We start from the raw sequence: 19,265 nt of genomic DNA, 5'->3' as shown, positions 1-19,265 counted from the left end.
TAGACTAGGATGGTGAAAGTGGAGGAGGTGAGAAACTATACGACAATCGCATTTTCTGATGGGATTGAATCAGTCTATCTATCTGTCATCTGTCTATCTATCTAGAGGTGAGGGAGTCAAGAGTGACTGCAAGGTTTTTAGCCTGAGCAAACAGTACGATGAAGTTGTCTTTACGGAGGTAGGAAAGAATGAGGATGGAGCGGAACTGGCGGGGAGGGGGTGATCAGGTTTTGGCCATGTTAAATTTGGCCATTGGCAACCAAGTGGAGGTGTCAAGTGGGCAGTCAGCTACAGGGGTCTAGAGTTGATGGGACCAGTTGGAGTTGAAGGTCACTTTGGAAATGATCAGTGCAGAATGATGATATTTAGAACCACGGGGCTAGAGGAACTCACTTAGGCAAGGAGAGAAGAGACAGAAGGAGTCTAAAGATGGTACCCCAATTTTAGAGTTAGAGGAGAGGAGGAGGAACCAACAAAGTCACTGCCAGAGAAGGGGAAAGAGAGAAAGTTGTTTGGGAAGAGGCAGAAATAAACCATGTCAAGTGCTGTAAGATGAAGACTGAAAAAATTACCATGACATTTTGTACTAGCAGCTCCTGGGTATCATTGAAAAGGTGGATGGAGGACCAGGGACCTTCCCTCAATTTCTGTTCTGAGTAAGCCCCGGGTTTCTTGTGTGGTGTAGGGGGCAAGGATAAATCATGGAAAATTTCTGGGATTTGGCAAGTCTTGATCCTTTTGCATGCAGGGCATGATAAAGGTTTAATTTGGTTGAGAACGTTAAAGAAATGTGGCCTTTTTTTGTACTCCAGGGTGTCACAGAACCATCTACACCTGTTGCTTTGAGATTTACTTCAATGTCGGTTTTGTTCCCAGAGACCATGAATTGTGAGTCATGCCTGTTGGGGGTGGAAATGCGAGGCAGAGGTAAAGGCAGGGAAGGGTGGAGGTTTTTGCAATGAAGCTGTGGGTGTAATACATGGAAAATGAGGGCAAAGCCCGTGTGGTCCTTGGAGTCACACTGATGCCCTCTTGGGGAGGGTGATGGAGGCACCTGTAATGGGAGGTCCCTGACATGTTTTTTGGCACAAAGCTCTCATAACAGAGCTAAAGCTCTTGAACCTTGAGTACCAGAGAGGGAATTAAGAAATACCTACTCAGCTGTGTCACCCAGCTAAGTAAAAGTTACACCATCCTTCTTCCACCTCCAACATCCCAATTACATCACAAGTTTGGGATCACAATTAAAACCAGGAGGACAGACCCCAGAGGCAAAAAATAGTCAACAAGTCTGAGTTACAAAATATAAAAAGCTTCGAACATTTGGAAAGAGAACCCATTGGGGGAGAGGAGCTTTACATTATGTGCATTATCCATAACAGATAAAAATGAATTTCCAAAGTTTTTGGAAATTACAGAGTAGGGAGATCCTGAAAAGTCTCTTAAGAGTAAAAGATGGTAAATGGAATTCATTCACTCATTCAATTTCACTTTGGAAAACCATCCATATGCCCTAGGGATAGATCAGAGAACAAGGTGGATGTGATTCCTGCCCTCACACCACTTACAATTGGTACAGCCGAAATGGGCAGTTATGGCCTAGGGTGATCAATAATGCAAGTGGAGAAATACAGGCACTAGAGAGCCATAGAGGAGGGGTTAAGGAGACTTCTGAGATGAAACAAGGTCTAAGCTGAGACCCGAAGATGAGCAGAATGAAGTGATTTCTGGGCGCCTATCATATGAGAGGAAACAGTACAATGGGCACTGGAATCCATTGCCTGGGTTCAACTCTGGGCTCTGCCGTTAGCTGTGGAGCTTGGTGAAGCTAGTCATTTGTCTATGCCTCAGTTTCCTCATGGTATGATATACTACCTTCTTCTTTTAATTTAACTTTATTTAAAAAATTTTTTATTTTAGGGCTTCCCTGGTGGCGCAGAGGTTGAGAGTCCGCCTGCCGATGCAGGGGAAATGGGTTCGTGCCCCAGTCCGGGAAGATCCCACATACCGCGGAGCGGCTGGGCCCGTGAGCCATGGCCGCTGAGCCTGCGCGTCCGGAGCCTGTGCTCCGCAACGGGAGAGGCCACAGCAGTGAGAGGCCCGCGTACCGGAAAAAAAAAAAAAAAAAATTATTTTATTTTATTTTACTTTTTTTGGCCATGCTGCGCAGCATGCAGGATCTCAGTTCCCCAGCCAGGGATTGAACCTGTGTCCTCTGCAGTGGAAGCGCGGAGTTCTAACCACTGGACGGCCAGGGAAGTCACCATACTACCTATTTCAAGGAGTTGCTATGATGATTCAAGTACGTCTGTAAAGCATTAAGTACAGCACCTAAAAATAGCTACGGAGATAAGCTGAGTAAAATGTCAGTAATATCTTCATTTGAAATCTTGTTTCATAGCTTTGAACATAAAAATATATTTCTAAGGGCTTTACTAACTTCATTCAACACCCTACTTTCCTTACAATGTTTTAAATTCCTCAATAGCAAATGCACCTACTGCCAGGTCTCCAGGCTCTGTCCTTGAGGTGGAGGAGAGGAAATGAGAACCATCAGGACTTGAGGTGGAAAGGGTACTGGAGGGTGGCTGGCACCGCCCTCAGTCACTGAAAGAATAAATCACAGGGCACTGCTCCAACCAGAGACACTTACAAAAGAAAAGAGCACGGTCGCTGTGACTGAATGATACTGGCCAGGATTTGTGGGTTGTTTTTTTTTTTAATATGAAGAATTCTTTTTATTGAGTTATCATTCATATACCATAAAATACACCTCTAAAAGTGCACATTTCAGTGGTTTTTAGTATGTTCCCAAGGTTGTGTGATCATCACCACTATCTGATTCCAGAACATTTTCATCACCTCAAAGAGAAACCACTTGCTGGGTTTTTGAATGGTTCGGATCTGTGCCAGAGTGGCTGATGCAGAAATAAAGTATCTGTGATCAAGAAATGTATAGGGCTTCCCTGGTGGTGCAGTGGTTGAGAGTCCGCCTGCCGATGCAGGGGACACGGTCTCGCGCCCCGGTCTGGGAAGATCCCACATGCCGCGGAGCGGCTGGGCCCGTGAGCCATGGCCGCTGAGCCTGCGCGTCCGGAGCCTGTGCTCCGCAACGGGAGATGCCACAACAGTGCGAGACCCGCGTATCGCAAAAAAAAAAAAAGAAATGTATAAACAGCAGCAGATTGGAACTATAGAGCTCATTCCAGGGATTTTCTGCATCCTGCCTCCTAATCCCCTGAAGACTCACTCTAGACCTTAAAATTGACCTAGATGAATTGTCTCACAGCAACACTGTCTGGTGTTCCATTCTGACTGTGTGTATATTATATATACATGTATATATATATGGAGTGTGTGCACACGCGTGTGTGTGTGTGTGTGTGTGTGTGTACCTGTTAGTTAGCAGCTGACCTGTGCTTTTAGCATCCTTCCTCACCCTGTCTGACCCTGGCATACACAGGAGGGGCGAATCACACCAGCAGGACCTCTTGGTTCCTTTCCCGGGTACTCCTTGACATCTTCCCTTGAGTGTTTCACAAGACTCTCAGTTGAACTTGTCCAAAATGGAACTGATTAACTTTCCCCCCAACCAGCCCCTTTAGCTCAGTGAATGGCTGCATGTAACCACCACCCATTCAGTTATCTACCCTAGAAACCCAGGCATCATTTGTGACACCTCTCTCTCCCCCCAACTCCCTGCAATCGCTGAGTCCTGATAATTCTGCTCCCATAGTTACTCTTTTTTTTTTTTTTTTTTTTTTTTTTTTTTTTTGCGGTACGCGGGCCTCTCACTGTTGCGGCCTCTCCCATTGCGGAGCACAGGCTCCGGACGCGCAGACTCAGCGGCCATGGTTCACGGGCCCAGCCACTCCGCAGCATGTGAGATCTTCCCGGACCGGGGCACGAACCCGTGTCCCCTGCTTTGGCAGGTGGACTCTCAACCACTGCGCCACCAGGGAAACCCCCACGGTTACTCTTGAACCTGTCCACCATCTGCATCTCTGCCATGGTCACTCTCCTGGTTCAGAGAACACTCATCTCTGGCCTGATTTACACAATCACCGCCTACCTGGGTCTCCCTGTTCTCAGTTCTGTCCCTCCTTCCTTTCCATCTTCCACATCTTCTGATATGCAAACCTGATTATGCCACCTTCCAGCTTAAAATCCTTCTGCAGCTCCAAGTTGCTGTCAGGACAAAGTCCATATTCCTTCATTGGGATTACAAGGCCCTGCCCACCACCTGAGCCTTCTTCCTCTCTATGCTCTTCCCACGTCATACCTCACCCCACCTCCTTCATCACTGGGCACTTCCTCATGTAGGTATCTGGCATTCTGGTCTTACACATACTGTTCCCTTTTCCCTGGAATACTCTCCCTGCCCTCTCTCCACTTTTCCCCAGCCTCCTTCATCCAGCTAAGCCTTACTCAGACTTGAGGTCTCTGCTTGGATGTTGCTTCTCCTAGAAAGCCTTGAACGCCTCCTGTGTGTTCCCAGAGTTTGAGCACCTCTTCTTCCAGAGCATGGAGGGTCACACTGCTTACTCTTCAGTGGCCCCCACGATAATGCTCACCGGCGTATCCCCGGGGCTTCAGCAGTGCTTGGAACCTGGTGGGCACTCCTCCATACTTGATAAGTGAATGAAAGAAGGCAGCTCCCAGGCCCGGAGAAGCTAGTGGGGAAGATAGTTTCTTGGTGCCAGTCTTCCAATCTTCCCTTTGAGCCTTCCCTGGATCCCTCCACATACTTCTGTTGAAAGTAGCTCGATGGCCTAACCCCCTCTTTGTGCTCTCAAAGGCCTCAAAATCTTTTAAAACTGCAAGAACGAATGACTCCTTAGTGGTAGAATGTTCAAATTTATAATTGCTAACAGGAAAGCAAATTTCAAGGGTAGGAATTCTTTTCTGTTCCTCTGTTATCATTCCACACATCGGATTTCCCAGTCCAGAGTCTAACCCTGGCCGAATTCTTCCCTTGTGAAGGATTTTATAGGAAAGGGGAGTTCGTGTTTAATGGGTACAGAGTTTCAGTTGGGGAAGATGCAAAAGTTCTGGAGATGGATGGTGATGATGGTCACACTACAAAGTGAATATACTTAATGCCACAGAACCATCACTTAAAAATGCTTACAATACAATGCAATTTTACGTTATGTATATTTTACCATAATTTTTTTTAAAAAAGAATTTTACAGGCTATGGTTGTAGTAGTTTGTGATCAGACGGTTCTTGGTTTGAAACCTAACTTGTCCTACAAGCTGTGGAACTTTAGTAAGAGGCTGAGTTTATGCATCTGTAAAATGGGTATGATCATTCCTTCAACAAATATTTATTGAATATCCATCAGGAGAGAGGCAGAATAGCATCATGGTTGAAATCAAAGGCTGGTGGCCTAGATTTGAATCCTGGTTCCGTAGCTCTTTTTGTTTTTAATTTAAAGCTTTATTTATTTATTTATGTATTTCGGGTTCCATAGCTCTTTAGCTGTAGGGAAACAGGCAAGACAATTTTTTTTTTTTTTTTTTTTTTTTTGTTTTGCGGCACGCGGGCCTCTCACTGCCGTGGCCTCTCCCGTTGCAGAGCACAGGCTCCGGACGCGCAGGCTCAGCGGCCATGGCTCACAGGCCCAGCCGCTCCGCGGCATGTGGGACCCTCCCAGACCGGGGCACGAACCCGCGTCCCCTGCATCGGCAGGCGGACCCCCAACCACTGCGCCACCAGGGAAGCCCAGGCAAGACAATTTTTTTCCCCCTCTGTGTCAGTTTCATCATCTGGAAAGTGGAGAGAGTAGTTTTTCCATCACAGGGTTGTTATGAGAAATAATTGAGTTATTGTAGGAAAATAGAAGTGTCTGGCACAAGATAAGTGGTAGTTATTACTATTATTATTACTATTTGCTTCAGTTGTGTGAAAGCACTTAGAACAGTAAGTATCTGGTATAAGTGTTACCTATAATTATTATATGTTTTTATGTCCTAGTTCTTGAAACTGGACATATAGCCATGAACCAAATAAAGTCTTTGCCTTCCTGGAGCTTATTATTTAGTGAGGGAAACAGACAATGAATAAGTAAATGCACAGTATAGCAGGGAGCATCTAATGTCTGCCTCACAGTATGAGTGCAATTACATGAGACTGTATACGTAAGGTGGCTGATGGGGCCAGACCTGGCTCATGATGGGCACTTAATAAATGTTAACTCCTCTCTCTTCTCCTCTCGTCTTTCTCTCTCTCTCTCTCTTTGGAGAGAAGCCAGTTAAAGCCAGGCAGCCTCTGGACCCATCAGCCTAGGAAGTGGAAGGAGCAGCTCAGGCCAGGGCTTTGAAAGGTTGGTAGCAATTTCTGCACCAGGTAGTTTCTCTCGTGCTACGTCAGAGGAAATATGAATCATCTGCTGTTTGGCTTCCATTTCCTTGGAGGCTGCAGGCCCAGGAAATCTGTGGCTTGAGCATCAACGCAGAGATCAAATGAAACAGCTATCGGCGGTGGAGTGTGTTGCTAGGACTACTGACAGTCAGCTCTTGAGCCAAATGGCACCTTGAGCTGGCTCCTCAGCCCTCTGACTGCATTCACCTCAGCTCTGATTGCATTCTTCCTTAACTGTGCTGGCTGGTGGAGCACACCCAGACCAGGCTGGGGCAGCAGTAACCTAAATGTCCATCGACAGATGAATGGATAAAGAAGATGTGGCACATATATACAATGGAATATGACTCAGCCATACAAAGAAACGAAATTGAGTTATTTGTAGTGAGGTGAATGGACCTAGAGCCTGTCATACAGAGTGAAGTAAGTCAGAAAGAGAAAAACAAATACCCTATGCTAATACATATATATGGAATCTAAAAAAAAAAATGGTGCTGAAGAACCTAGGGACAGGACAGGAATAAAGACGCAGATGTAGAGAATGGACTTGAGGACACTGGGAGGGGGAGGGGTAAGCTGGGACGAAGTGAGAGAGTGGCATGGACATATATACACTACCAAATGTAAAATAGAAAGCTAGTGGGAAGCAGCCGCATAGCACAGGGAGAGCAGCTGGGTGCTTTGTGACCACCTAGAGGGGTGGGATAGGGTGGGAGGGAGGGAGACGCAAGAGGGAGGGGATATGGGGATATATGTATATGTATAGCTGATTCACTTTGTTATAAAGCAGAAACTAACACACCATTGTAAAGCAATTATACTCCAATAAAGATGTTAAAAAAAAAAAGAAAGAGAGCTGATAATTGTACAGGAACCGGGATTGAGCGGGTCAGTAGGAGACTGAAATTTAGTGTACCTTGCTCCCTGGTAGGTGCATGCATAAATGTGGTTCGGAGGAAGTGCAACGCTAGGCCTTTTGTTGTGCTTCCTTTGTGTTCTCAAGTTTGAAAGACATGCACCCGACTCTGAGGAGCTCCTGTCTCTTAGGGAGACACATAGGTCCACACAGTTAGAATCCAGTGGACTAAGTGCAAAGATAACTTTGGTTACTCAGAGAAGTATTCTGAAGTGTGGTGGTGGTGGTGGCTGGGAGTCTAGAAGGATCAGAAAAAATGTCCTGGGGTCGACTGATCGACTGAGCTCTTTGAAGTCATGTGCCCTAGCAGCTCCATCACCAAAAGGCTGTCTGGCTTTGGATAAGTCGTTTCATGTTAATGGACTTAGTTTCCTCATCCGTCAATGGGGACAAAATAGTACCTGCTTTACAGGTGATTTTTTCTTTTTTAATTAAAGAAACAAAGTGCTTAGTGTAATGCCAGGTATGCTGGATGTGCTCTGTAGTATCACCTATTGTCATTATATCAGTCTCCCTTAGTGTTTCCTCATCTGGAGTAAACGTGTGTGTGAGTGTGTGTGTGTGCGTGCGTGCGTGTGTGTGTATAGTGGGGGATGGTTATAAGCTGAGGCTGAAACCTCTGGGAGCACCTCTTACCTGGGGCTGCAAATGGTAGCTGGTTCATGGGAGTGAGTATCATAGTGTCAGCTGTCCAGTGGGGAAGGCCAAGCTCAGAAAACCAGAAAGCAGGTTAGGAGGTCAGTACGCAGCCAGCAAATTCGAGATAGATGATGTAAGGAACCACAGCTCAAAAATAAGCAGGAAAGATGTTCTGGACCCACACCTGTGTGTCTATCAAGTGCTGCTACCTGTGTCTTTGCAGGTGACGCGGGGACAGTTGGAGGTATCATTGAGCTGGAGAAGGAGAGGACAGAATTAGTCTGACAGGAAAGGGAGCGACTATTGACATAGGTAAAGGAAGCAGAAGGTGCAGGGTACAGAGGCTTGAGAGAACCTGCCGGGTTTCAGAGCGCTGAACAGCTTGGTAGGGCTGGAGCACAGAAGAGTGTAGGAGAGAGATGCCAGGTGAGGTCGTGGGGCAATGGGGCGGGGAAGGGTGGATGTATCACAAGGGGCTCTGGGTATCAGACTTAGCAGTCTGCTCTCCATTCTGAACGTTATGGGGATCAGGGAAAGAATTTGAGGACAGGAATGACACTGTCAGATTTCTGGAGTAAAAAGCTCCCTCTGGCTGCTGTGTGGAGCCGAGCTCCAGGAGGACCATCTGACGGCAGAAATAACAATTATGTAAGAGCTGAAAAGGTGCTTACTTTGAACACACGGTAATAGTTACACGATTGATTGTACTAGAAATTTTAATAATGCCAGTGTTCTGGAGCGATTTAAATAGCAGAGTTAGGGCTCAAACCCAGTGGAAAGATGCTCAGGAAGGGAAAGTTTAAAAAAAACTTCAAGTGAAAAATTGACACTGAAACAAAGAAAAGGGGGAAAATTTCAAAGAACTACCAGAGTTAATTTTGTAAAAGTAAAAATGAGAAAGTGTCTCCGTGGATAATCTTCACTTATTCCAAAACTGAGATAAGGGGCACCTTCATTTTCAATACGGAAGCAAGAATTTGTTCGTTGCTTCTTAGCTGCTCAAATGTATTTCCTGGTTTTATCTGGGCAGCAGACATGCTGCTGCTATCAGCTTGTATAATATGGTTTTTGAATGTTCACACCCTCCTCTTATGAGTGCCTTTTAATAGTGCATTGGTGATTGTATCAGTCTCCTATTGCTACTGTAGTAACTTACCACAAATTTAGAGGCTTAGAACAACACAAAGTTTTAATTTTACCTTTCAAGAGTTCAGAAGTCTGCTGGGTCTCATGTAGGTAAAATCAAAATGTTGGCAGGGCCGTGCTCCTCTCTGAACGCTCTAGGGGAGAATGCTTTCTTGCCTTTTCCAGTTTCTAGGGGTTGCCTGCATTCCTTGGCTCGTGGCCCTTTCCTCCATTTTCAAAGCCAGCAGTCACATCCCACTGACCTCTGATTCTACCGTCACATCTGCTCTGACTCTCTTCTGCCTCTCCTGTTCATTTATAAGGCCCCTTGTGATGATGTTTTGCCCACCTGGATAATCTGGGGTATTCTTGTCATCTCAGGATCCTTAGCTTAATCACATCTGCAGAGTCCCTTCTGCCATCTATTCATGGCTTCTGGAGCCTAGGGCATGGACATCTTTGGGGAACTGTTATTCTGCCTACCATTGTGGTTAGTTATGGAATGGAAGTAATGAGAAATGGACTCATGTGCCAGAGAGGCAGTGTGTGTGATGGATAACCTGAGCTCTAGGGACAGGCATCCTGAGTCTGCACACTGCCTCCCCCAACTGCCAGTCCTGTGGGCTCTGAGTGTCCATTTCCTCATCTGGTAATGGGAGTGTTAATCAGACCCAACTCACAAAGTTGTTGTAAGGACCAATCAAGTGCTAGTATATGTCCATAACTTTGAATAGTGACTGGCACATAGTTAGTGCTCATTAAAATAGTGGCCATTACTATCTGATGGATGGGTATTCTATAATCCTTTTTTTTTTTTAACTGTGGTTGAATTTAATTATTATTGTCAACATCTCTGTGTGTGTGTGTGTGTGTGTGTGTGTGTGTGTGTGTGTGTGTGTGTGTGTTGGGAGAATTTGTGTGTTTAAGAAAAGTCTGATTTCTCCTCCCTAGGACTTGTCATTAGCTGGAAAAGAAAGTGCCTGACAACAGTTGAGCAGTCCAGGCCAGTTAATGATGCTAACTCTTAATAGATGTAACTGGAATATTTTCTGGAACTACTAAGATTTCTATGATATATTGCATAAAGCCTGCAGATAGAAATTTTAGGTTGTGTTTTTCAGATATTGTATGTGCTATTCCATGAGGTAGATAGAACTGATTTTATAAAATCGTATATGAATTTCCTACCTCATATGAACACTTAGGATTGCGGTACAGGCTGACCTGATTAGTTTTAGTAGTATACAGATACGTATAGTTTTCCTATTAAATAACTTCATTAAACAGAAAAGTTTGAGCATGAGGGCTAATTAAATTAATGAAATTACTTCTGATTTTTAAACATAATTATTATTTAATTCTTCCCCAAACCACACATCAGAGTCAGATGTACACATTCACACTGCTTCAGGAAAGGGTATTATACCTTCTATCATATTTCTGACTCCATAAGTAACATAATTTTAGCGAAATAGTATGTCATGTTCTTGCAAATAAAGTAATGAGCAACAGCATTGTTTTCCTGTTTTACACTTGTTGTAAAATTAAGTATATCTAATCTACATCAAAGTAAACTTGGCTGCTTTTTAGGAATCTATATTTTATATGATGCATTCCATAATTTATTTCTCAGTAGTTTTTATAATATTCTCTAAAATGAAAATTAAGATAGTTTAGTTGAAAAATAAAGTCACACTTTTAAAGACAAGAAATACATCGAATCTGGCTAATTGGTTTGACAATTAGGCTTTATGATGGAACATTTTTCATCAGTTGAATCAAATCTGAAGCTCCAAGATTTTTTTCTTTTTTTTTTTTTTGCGGTACACAGGCCTCTCACTGTTGTGGCCTCTCCCGTTGCGGAGCACAGGCTCCGGACGCGCAGGCTCAGCAGCCATGGCTCACGGGCCCAGCCGCTCCGCGGCATGTAGGATCCTCCCGGACCGGGGCACGAACCCGCGTCCCCTGCATCGGCAGGCGGACTCTCAACCACTGCGCCACCAGGGAAGCCCCTGAAGCTCCAAGATTTTGACCAAATTTTATCTCAGGCACACAGCAAGATAAAAGCATTAAAGTGGTGCTATTCTAAAAGATGTATGGAAATAAATATTTTGCTTTTCTCAGCTCTTACTGAACAAATTTAACAAAGTACCTCTGAGGGAAAGGATAACAGGTAAAATAATAATAATTTAAAAGTCTTGCCCTTTTTGGTATACAACACAGAATGAGACCTCAATGACTGAATAATGAATCCTTTCTCAAGTCAGATGGTTTCCAATTATTTACTTTCAATGAAATTGAAGGAGGACCCAATCAAAGTGATAGATGCTTAAGAGTTATTATACTGTGTTTTGGGTGTGCAGTTCAGAGGGAGTTCGAAGAGTTGAATGTCAGAGCTTTGGGAAGACTTCCTTCCCTTCCCATCTCCTTTTTTATGTGAATAGAAGTTCTCAGTGATCACATCTATGAAACAGAAAAACAGGAATAGAAATGATTCTAAACTCTGTCTCTTTCTAATTGTAAGTGATCATCGTTCCTGAATATATGAGCTAGTGGGGGAAAATATCTCTACCCATCTCATTGAGATGCATTCCAAATTACTTTTAATATTATAATTATGTACCAAAAGTTAAAAAGGAAAAAATATTCATATATGTGTTGTAGATGCACAACATGACTTATAAAAAATACATTAAGATAAAATTCTGAGAAGGAAGAGAAATAGAAATAGCAGTTCAAGGAGGTAAAAGAACAATGTAGAATTTCTGAGTGTGAAAGAAAAGCTTGTTTGTGCCTTTTTAAATGGGTGATAGCACAGCAAATTGCTAGGGTATTGCTGGGGTGATAACTCCAAGGGATTCGTTTAACATAGTGATACAACTATTTTCTTTTCAGACATCCATTTTATAATATACTATAGGGATTTGGGGCAATCATTTAATCTTAAACTGAAATGATAAAATTAGGGGGCTTCCCTGGTGGCGCAGTGGTTGAGAGTCCGCCTGCCCATGCAGGGGACACGGGTTTGTGCCCCGGTCTGGGAAGATCCCACATGCCGCAGAGCGGCTGGGCCCATGAGCCATGGCCGCTGAGCCTGCGTGTCTGGTGCCTGTGCCCCGCAACGGGAGAGGCCACAACAGTGAGAGGCCCGCGTACCAAAAAAAAAAAAAAAAGAAAAAAAAAAATTAGGTAAGTTAAGAATGTGTGCAGAGGTGAAGTTTTCAAAATTAATTTTTTGGGAGTATTAGAGTGAAAAAAATTGAATTCTGCTGACAGTTTCTGAGTGGAAGTTAGCAGGTCTGTGAAATCAAATGGCCACGCTTGGACCCGTGTGTCCCAGTGGCCCACTTCTTGGTTTGCTTTTGAAGGGCTGTTCAGCCCTGACCTCAGTGTGTCCCACTCAGCCTCATTCAGCAGGAAAGAGAGGGTCAGATCTGCAGGGCACAGTCAGCCAGCATTGCCCTTCAGATTACTTCACTTGATTTGGTTAAATACAATTTTCTCCAAGTGTATTTATGAAACACATATAGTACCCACTATGTACCAGGCACTATTCTAATTGCTTAACTCATTTCAGCCTTGTAAAAACCCTATTAGGTAGGTATTGTGATTATCCCCATATTATTGATGAGGAAACTGAGGCACAGAAAGATTAAATAACTTGCTAAAGGTCACACAGCCAGTGAATGGTGGAGCCAGGACTTTTTTTGCGGGCCTCTCACTGCTGTGGCCTCTCCCGTTGCGGAGCACAGGCTCCAGACGCGCAGGCTCAGCGGCCATGGCTCACGGGCCCAGCCGCTCCGCGGCATGTGGGATCCTCCCGGACCGGGGCACGAACCCGTGTCCCCTGCATGGGCAGGCGGACTCTCAACCACTGCGCCACCAGGGAATCCAGGACTTCTTATACATTGATTTTTTTTAAGAGAGCAGAAAGAAATGATTCTATTCTCTGTACCCAGGGTGGACTACCATCAGACTCCTGTCTCCCCAACATGCCTGGTACTTCAGGCTCTTTTTTCTATACCCAACACTTGTCTGGATTACAGGTACGCTCGATTTGCCTGTGAGGACCCAAAGAATCCAGTTTTGAGATGCAACAGAGTTGAATTTCAATGGCCTGTTCACTGACGCTGGCTTCCACACTGTAAATCATCATATAAATGTCTTATTCAGACAGAAAGGCTGGGTAATTAGTATTGCAGGTCACTAGTAAAAGGCCTCAGAAAGTATCAAACCATCCCCCAAAACGATTTTTCCTGGCCTCCTCCATACAACCTCATAACTCCAGTTTCAGAGGTTTGGAGTGGGCAAAGCCCTCTTACAGTTTCCTTTACATCAGTGAGGAAAATGACTTACCCTGGCAGAGCAGTTGAGGGGAGAAATCACTTTTCGGCCATCTGCCCCTGCCTTCCAAATGACTTCCGTTGGGCTTGCCACTTGACATAGGCAGAGGGGTCAAAAAAGATTGCCAGAACTTTGAGGATGAAAAACACCTTAGGAAGTTTGCCACTTTGCAAAAAGAAAACCGCTTAAAAAATACAACCCTCTCCTGAAAAAAAACCAATCCCTCCTCTCCCCCATCCAATATAGCTATCTTTAAAAAAAAGTCCTGCATTTGGAGATAGATTGGTATCTATTACCAATAGATACCCAGCAAGCGAAAATTACTTTGGGGCAACTCTGGGACATTTTAATATCCTTAATATTATATAGGGCACTGCAGAGCTGGAAGCCAATCCCCACTCCAGCTTGTTATGGGGATAAAGCATCGTGGGCTATGAGTCCTGGTAAGAAAGATGCCAGGATCAGCCAGTGCCTACCGCCACCTACCAGCCTTAAATCTGTTAGAAAAATTTCCCAAAACCTCATTTATTTTTTCCCTGCAAAGATTAAATTGCCTTCTAGTTGTCTGAGTTGTTGGGAACATCAAGAGATAGAAGTGAAGTGAAAAATTAGCTTTGCTTTAAAAAGAGCTATGCCAGGGTCAGGCTCTATATGCAGTGCTATAGAGACATCTGTGTGTGATGGGATAGACGATTATTAATATGACCCTGTGCCCTCATTCTTCCCTATCCACTGTCCTGTGAAAAGGAATTAAATAATAAAAAAATTGGAAGACTGAGGAGAAGTGTCAGAAGAGAAGATCATCTTTGTGGTCTAAGGGTACAAAGAAAAGCATAGAAGCAGCAGCATTGGGTTTGGGAGAATTTAGGAATTATCAGAGTTGCCGTGGGGGTTAGGAATTGGATCCTTTTTTTTTTTTGCGGTACGCAGGCCTCTCACTGTTGTGGCCTCTCCTGTTGCGGAGCACAGGCTCCGGACGCACAGGCTCAGTGGCCATGGCTCACGGGCCTAGCCGCTCCGCGGCATGTGGGATCTTCCCGGACCGGGGCACGAACCCGTGTCCCCTGCATCGGCAGGCGGACTCTCAACCACTGCGCCACCAGGGAAGCCCAATTGGATCCTCTTTAATTTCGTTTTGAGAGATGCAAATCAGAGGTTAAACATATACTTAAAAATTTTCCTATGGCTATTTTGACTGTGCTTCTTTGGATATGTCCTTATGCTGATATTGTATTGGCCACATGGAGTTAGAGCTGCAGGAAAATCAGGATAGGAATCAGCAACAATTAATAACACATTTTCCACTGATAAGTTTTTAGGGTTCCAGAGCAGAGATGGTTACTGCTTATGTTGGGCTGTTTTTGTTCTGAAGAAAATGGGGGGAAAATAGATGACATCATTGCTATGGTCTGAATATGTAGCCCCCCTGCGCCCCACCCGGCTCCGATACATATGTTACATCCTAACCCTCAGGGTGATTGTATTAGGAGGTGGTCTGTTTCCAGACCAGTGGAGTTTTGAGAATTAAGTGAGATCTGGGAAACACATCCATTCCAGCATGTTCCACATTATAGATATTCAACAAATGTTCATTAATTCAGAATTACAGATTAAGATTCAAATGTAAATGCATTTTTGTTGCAGTAGGGGCCCTAAATGTTTAAAATGGGCAGTGGAAAACATGAAAAATACATTAACTATTTCATTTGAACCTTACCAAAACCCTGTAGTGTAGATAAGCTACATCAGCTACTTTTTTTTACAAAGGAGGGGCAAAGTGCTTTAATGTGTTGTCTAAGGTCCCACACCTAATAAGTGGTGTTGGCAGCATTCAGACTCAGGGCTTCTGACTCTCCAAGTCCAGTGCTTTTTTCTGCAACACCATTTGTTATGGGCTGAATTGGGTACCCCTCTCCGCCCCGCCAAATTCATGAGTTGAAGTTCCAACCTCCGGTGCCTCAGAATGTAACTTTGTTTGGAGACAGGGCCTTTACAGAGGAAATAAGTTTAAACGAGGCTGTTAGGGTGGGCTCTAATCCAATTTGACTGATATCCTTGTAAGAAGAGGAAGGTGAGACACCAGAGGAAAGATCATATGAGGACACAGTGAGAAGGTGGCCACCTGCAAACCAAGGCGAGAGGCCTCAGGAGAAACCAAACCTGCTGACACCTTGATCTTGGACTTCAGCCTCCAGAACTGTGAGAAATTTAATTTCTGTTGCATAAACCACCCAGTCTGTGCAATTTTGTTAATGGCAGCCCTGGCATGGCACCTGTCTTATTCCTGTACTAGAAATGTCAGTGGATCCCACTGACTATAAATAAGGTCTAATTCCTTAGCCCAGCATTTAGTATAATACTTAGGACTGTCCTGACTGTCTCTAGCCTACTAAACTCACTTGATTAGGACTAAAAGCTTTTACACCCTGGTATCATCTCTCCTCTTTTGGTGATTTTGTTTCCTTTCTATACCTAGGGGTTGAACTATTTCCGGGTCTTCAAGGCCCAGACCAAATACCACTATCTTCCTGGCCTTCCTCATTCACTTTGCTTCTAGGGATCTCTTACTTAAGGTTAGGTGAACAGAGCCTCTGGAGGCAGATGACCTGGGTTTTGAATTCTCCCTCTGCTACTGATGCTTTGTGACCTTGGGCAAGTTACTTAACCTCTCTAAGCCTCATCCTTTCCCCTGTGCATGGGAACACCAATAGTACCATTACATAGAAGTTGTGAAGAATAAGATAATCCCTGTAAAGCCCATTGTGAGTATCCCTCCTCCTGCAGCATTGTAAATGTCCAATGTACATAATTTATTGCCTTATTACACAGGTTTTATTATTCTTAATATTTTCATTAATTCTTATTCTTATTTAATTCTTTTTCTTAGTTTTTAAAGCTTTCATTATATATATATATATATTTTTTTTTTTTGCCATACGCGGGCCTCTCACTGCTGTGGCCTCTCCTGTTGTGGAGCACAGGCTCCGGATGCGCAGGCTCAGTGGCCATGGCTCACGGACCCAGCCGCCCCGCGACATGTGGGATCTTCCCGGACCAGGGCACGAACCCGAGTCCCCTGCATCGGCAGGCGGACTCTCAACCACTGCGCCACCAAGGAAGCCCCTTTCATAATATTTTATCTCTACTAATCTAAAAGCGCTTGGGCCTTTTGAAAACTTTTTAAATTTTGTTGAAAATTCTGATTATTGAAGTCATACATGCTCATTGCAAAAATTTCACTAAAAACAGAAAAACAAAGGGAAAAATCACTTATAATCTCGCCATCCAGAATATCTACTCTTAACATTTAATATATCACCTTCCGTCTTTTTTCTATGTGTGAATGCATGGTTTTAAAACAAAAAATGTGATCATATTAAATATATTACTTGTATAACGTGCTTTTTTCCATAAAGGTAGGTTTATGTCCATATTAGCAAATGCAGTCTGCATCAGAGGTTCACCTTGGTGGCTTGTCCTGATCTAGCTTGTAGGTACGTTTTGTCTAGTTTGCATAGTTAAAAAAATTTAGCCAACTTAAAACAAATCAGGATATTTTCCAGAAAAGTCACATTCTCCTGCTCTGGAAAGTCTGAAGTTCTAGCCGCACTGGGACTGGGTTCCAGGAGGCCAGTTACTGGCTAGAACTGAGCAGTGCTTTGACATTGTATTCCTGGCCCACGGTAGATCCCTGGTCTCCATCCTTACTGGTAATGGGTATGTAGCGTTTTCTGGCTATGTGTGAACACATTTATTCTCCTCAACTAGAATAGGAAATATGAGGGTAGGGCCTATTCTACTTTATCTTTTAACCCTTAGACTCTCAGTGCCTCCCACTTACTTAGCTCAATAATTATGTGACATAAATATGTGAATGAATGAACTCAGTTGTGACATCTCACACATTCACATCACTCTAGGAGTGCAAGGAGGACTCTCGACCCCATCAGAGCATTGGGCTCCTTTTGTCCCTTGCAGTGGCTCCCATAGCTGGACTCAAAGCAGGGCTCCATCCACATTGGTAACTTTGGGCGAATCTGACATCTTTCTTCCAGGAGGAGCCTTAAAGACTTTCAAAAGGCAATCCGTAGTAACCACTTCACTTCCCACCCAGAAGCAGCCAACTCTCAAGCGGAAGATGACAGCTCCTGAATCGCACAAAGAAGCCTTTCAAAACATCTAACATTGGAAGAGAGTAAAGGAAACGAAGTTTGTCATCATCTACCAGTGGTTGTGCTTGCTTTTTTGTTTCTCCTCACTGTCCTTTAAGCACCGTGAATGTCTCTTAGGAGCCATAGGGTGCATTGTGCATGAGTTCCTGTGGGTGTTGGTGCTCAAATTAGAAGCTGGATTTCGGGGGCAGCTGGAATGCTTCCTTGCTGCTCCACCCTGCAGGCTGCACGTGAGGCCCAACCGCAAGATGTGAGGCGGGCCCCTTTAATCCTACACCAGAGTCTTGACTTCCAAAACCTGATCCTCCAACATTTGGACTTATATAACTTATTTGTTTATTTTTAAGCCAGCCCTGTCCAAGTTGAGAACACTTAAGACGCCCTTTTAGAGGAAATTTGGAACCCAACATTATCATTAACTGAATCAGCAAGCAACGGTTCTGTAAAAATACCAAGTGGCTTTTATCGTCATGTTCCTGGTGGAATTACATCGTGTGGTAGTTTGTCTGAAAATTGTCCTTGGGATTCTTTCCCTCTCTCTCTGTCTCTTCCTCTGTCTGTCTCTTGCTCCCTTTCTGTCTCTCTCTTGTAAACCATGGTCTGAGTTTAAGGGAGGTGGGGTTGGGGAGAGCAGAGCCTCCCTGCTGTGCAGGAACCCCTTTCATTTGACAAGGGACCGGGTCATTCTTATTCTGTAATTGACCACAGTGGTTCTCCAACGAGTTCAGCTGGCGGGGCCTCTGGAAGACATAGTGCTCTTTGTAGAGCGTGGTAAAGCAGAGAACATGATAAGACACATATCTTTGGGTCAGATCGGATGCCATTTTACAGTAGATTCTAGACGAGAGGGAACAGGTGCAAAGAGTCTGATAAAAATGTATGTGAAACCAACAGGGACCTACTGTCCAGAACAGGGAACTATACTCAATATCGTGTAATAACCTATAATGGAAAAGAATCTGAAAAAGAATATGTATACATACATCTATATAACTGAATCGCTTTGCTGTACACCAGAAACTAACACAACATTGTAAATTAACTATATTCCTATAAAAATTTAAAAAAAAGTATATGAAGTTGTTGACTACTATGCTATTTCTATTAGGGACAACACTAGAAACGCTCTAAATGTTTAGCAAGATGAGAATAATTAAATTACCTATGGCCATTTTCAGTGCGCCCATTAAGGATTCATCAAAAGGTACAAAGATTCTTTGGAGAGTCTTTAATGATGTTGAGAGAAGTCTCTATGATTTGTCAGGTTAAAAAAAGTGGAAATAAAGGTCATATATGAAGTATGAGACCAATTACATTTATTATATGGACAGAGATCCTTAGGAAATGCACCATAATTTTAGGACAGGTTATAGCTCTGCATGATGGAATTATGGGTAGTTTTTATTGTTTATTTATCCTTTTCAGCATCTTCAAATGTGTCCATGATGAGAATTTATTGCTTTGATTGTCAGAAAATAAAATGATTATAAGGTAGTCAACTTCCCTGGTGGCTGCAGATTTGGGTCCAAGTTTTCTTTCAACACCATTTTTATTTTGGACCTTACTACCCTCTGTCCTCCTAAGGCTCCTCCAGTGAGGATCTAGAAGAAAAGGCGGGGGTTTAAGTTGAGGAGGGTGAGACGTGCCCCTGTGTGCAGAGCCACAGCAATTTCCCTGGTGACCCGGAGGTTTGTGGGCACCTA

This window comes from Neophocaena asiaeorientalis, unplaced genomic scaffold, assembly GCF_003031525.2.
Source record: "Neophocaena asiaeorientalis asiaeorientalis breed wild unplaced genomic scaffold, Neophocaena_asiaeorientalis_V1.1 scaffold397, whole genome shotgun sequence".
NCBI lineage: Eukaryota > Metazoa > Chordata > Mammalia > Artiodactyla > Phocoenidae > Neophocaena > Neophocaena asiaeorientalis.
This window is presented reverse-complemented; position numbering follows the sequence as displayed.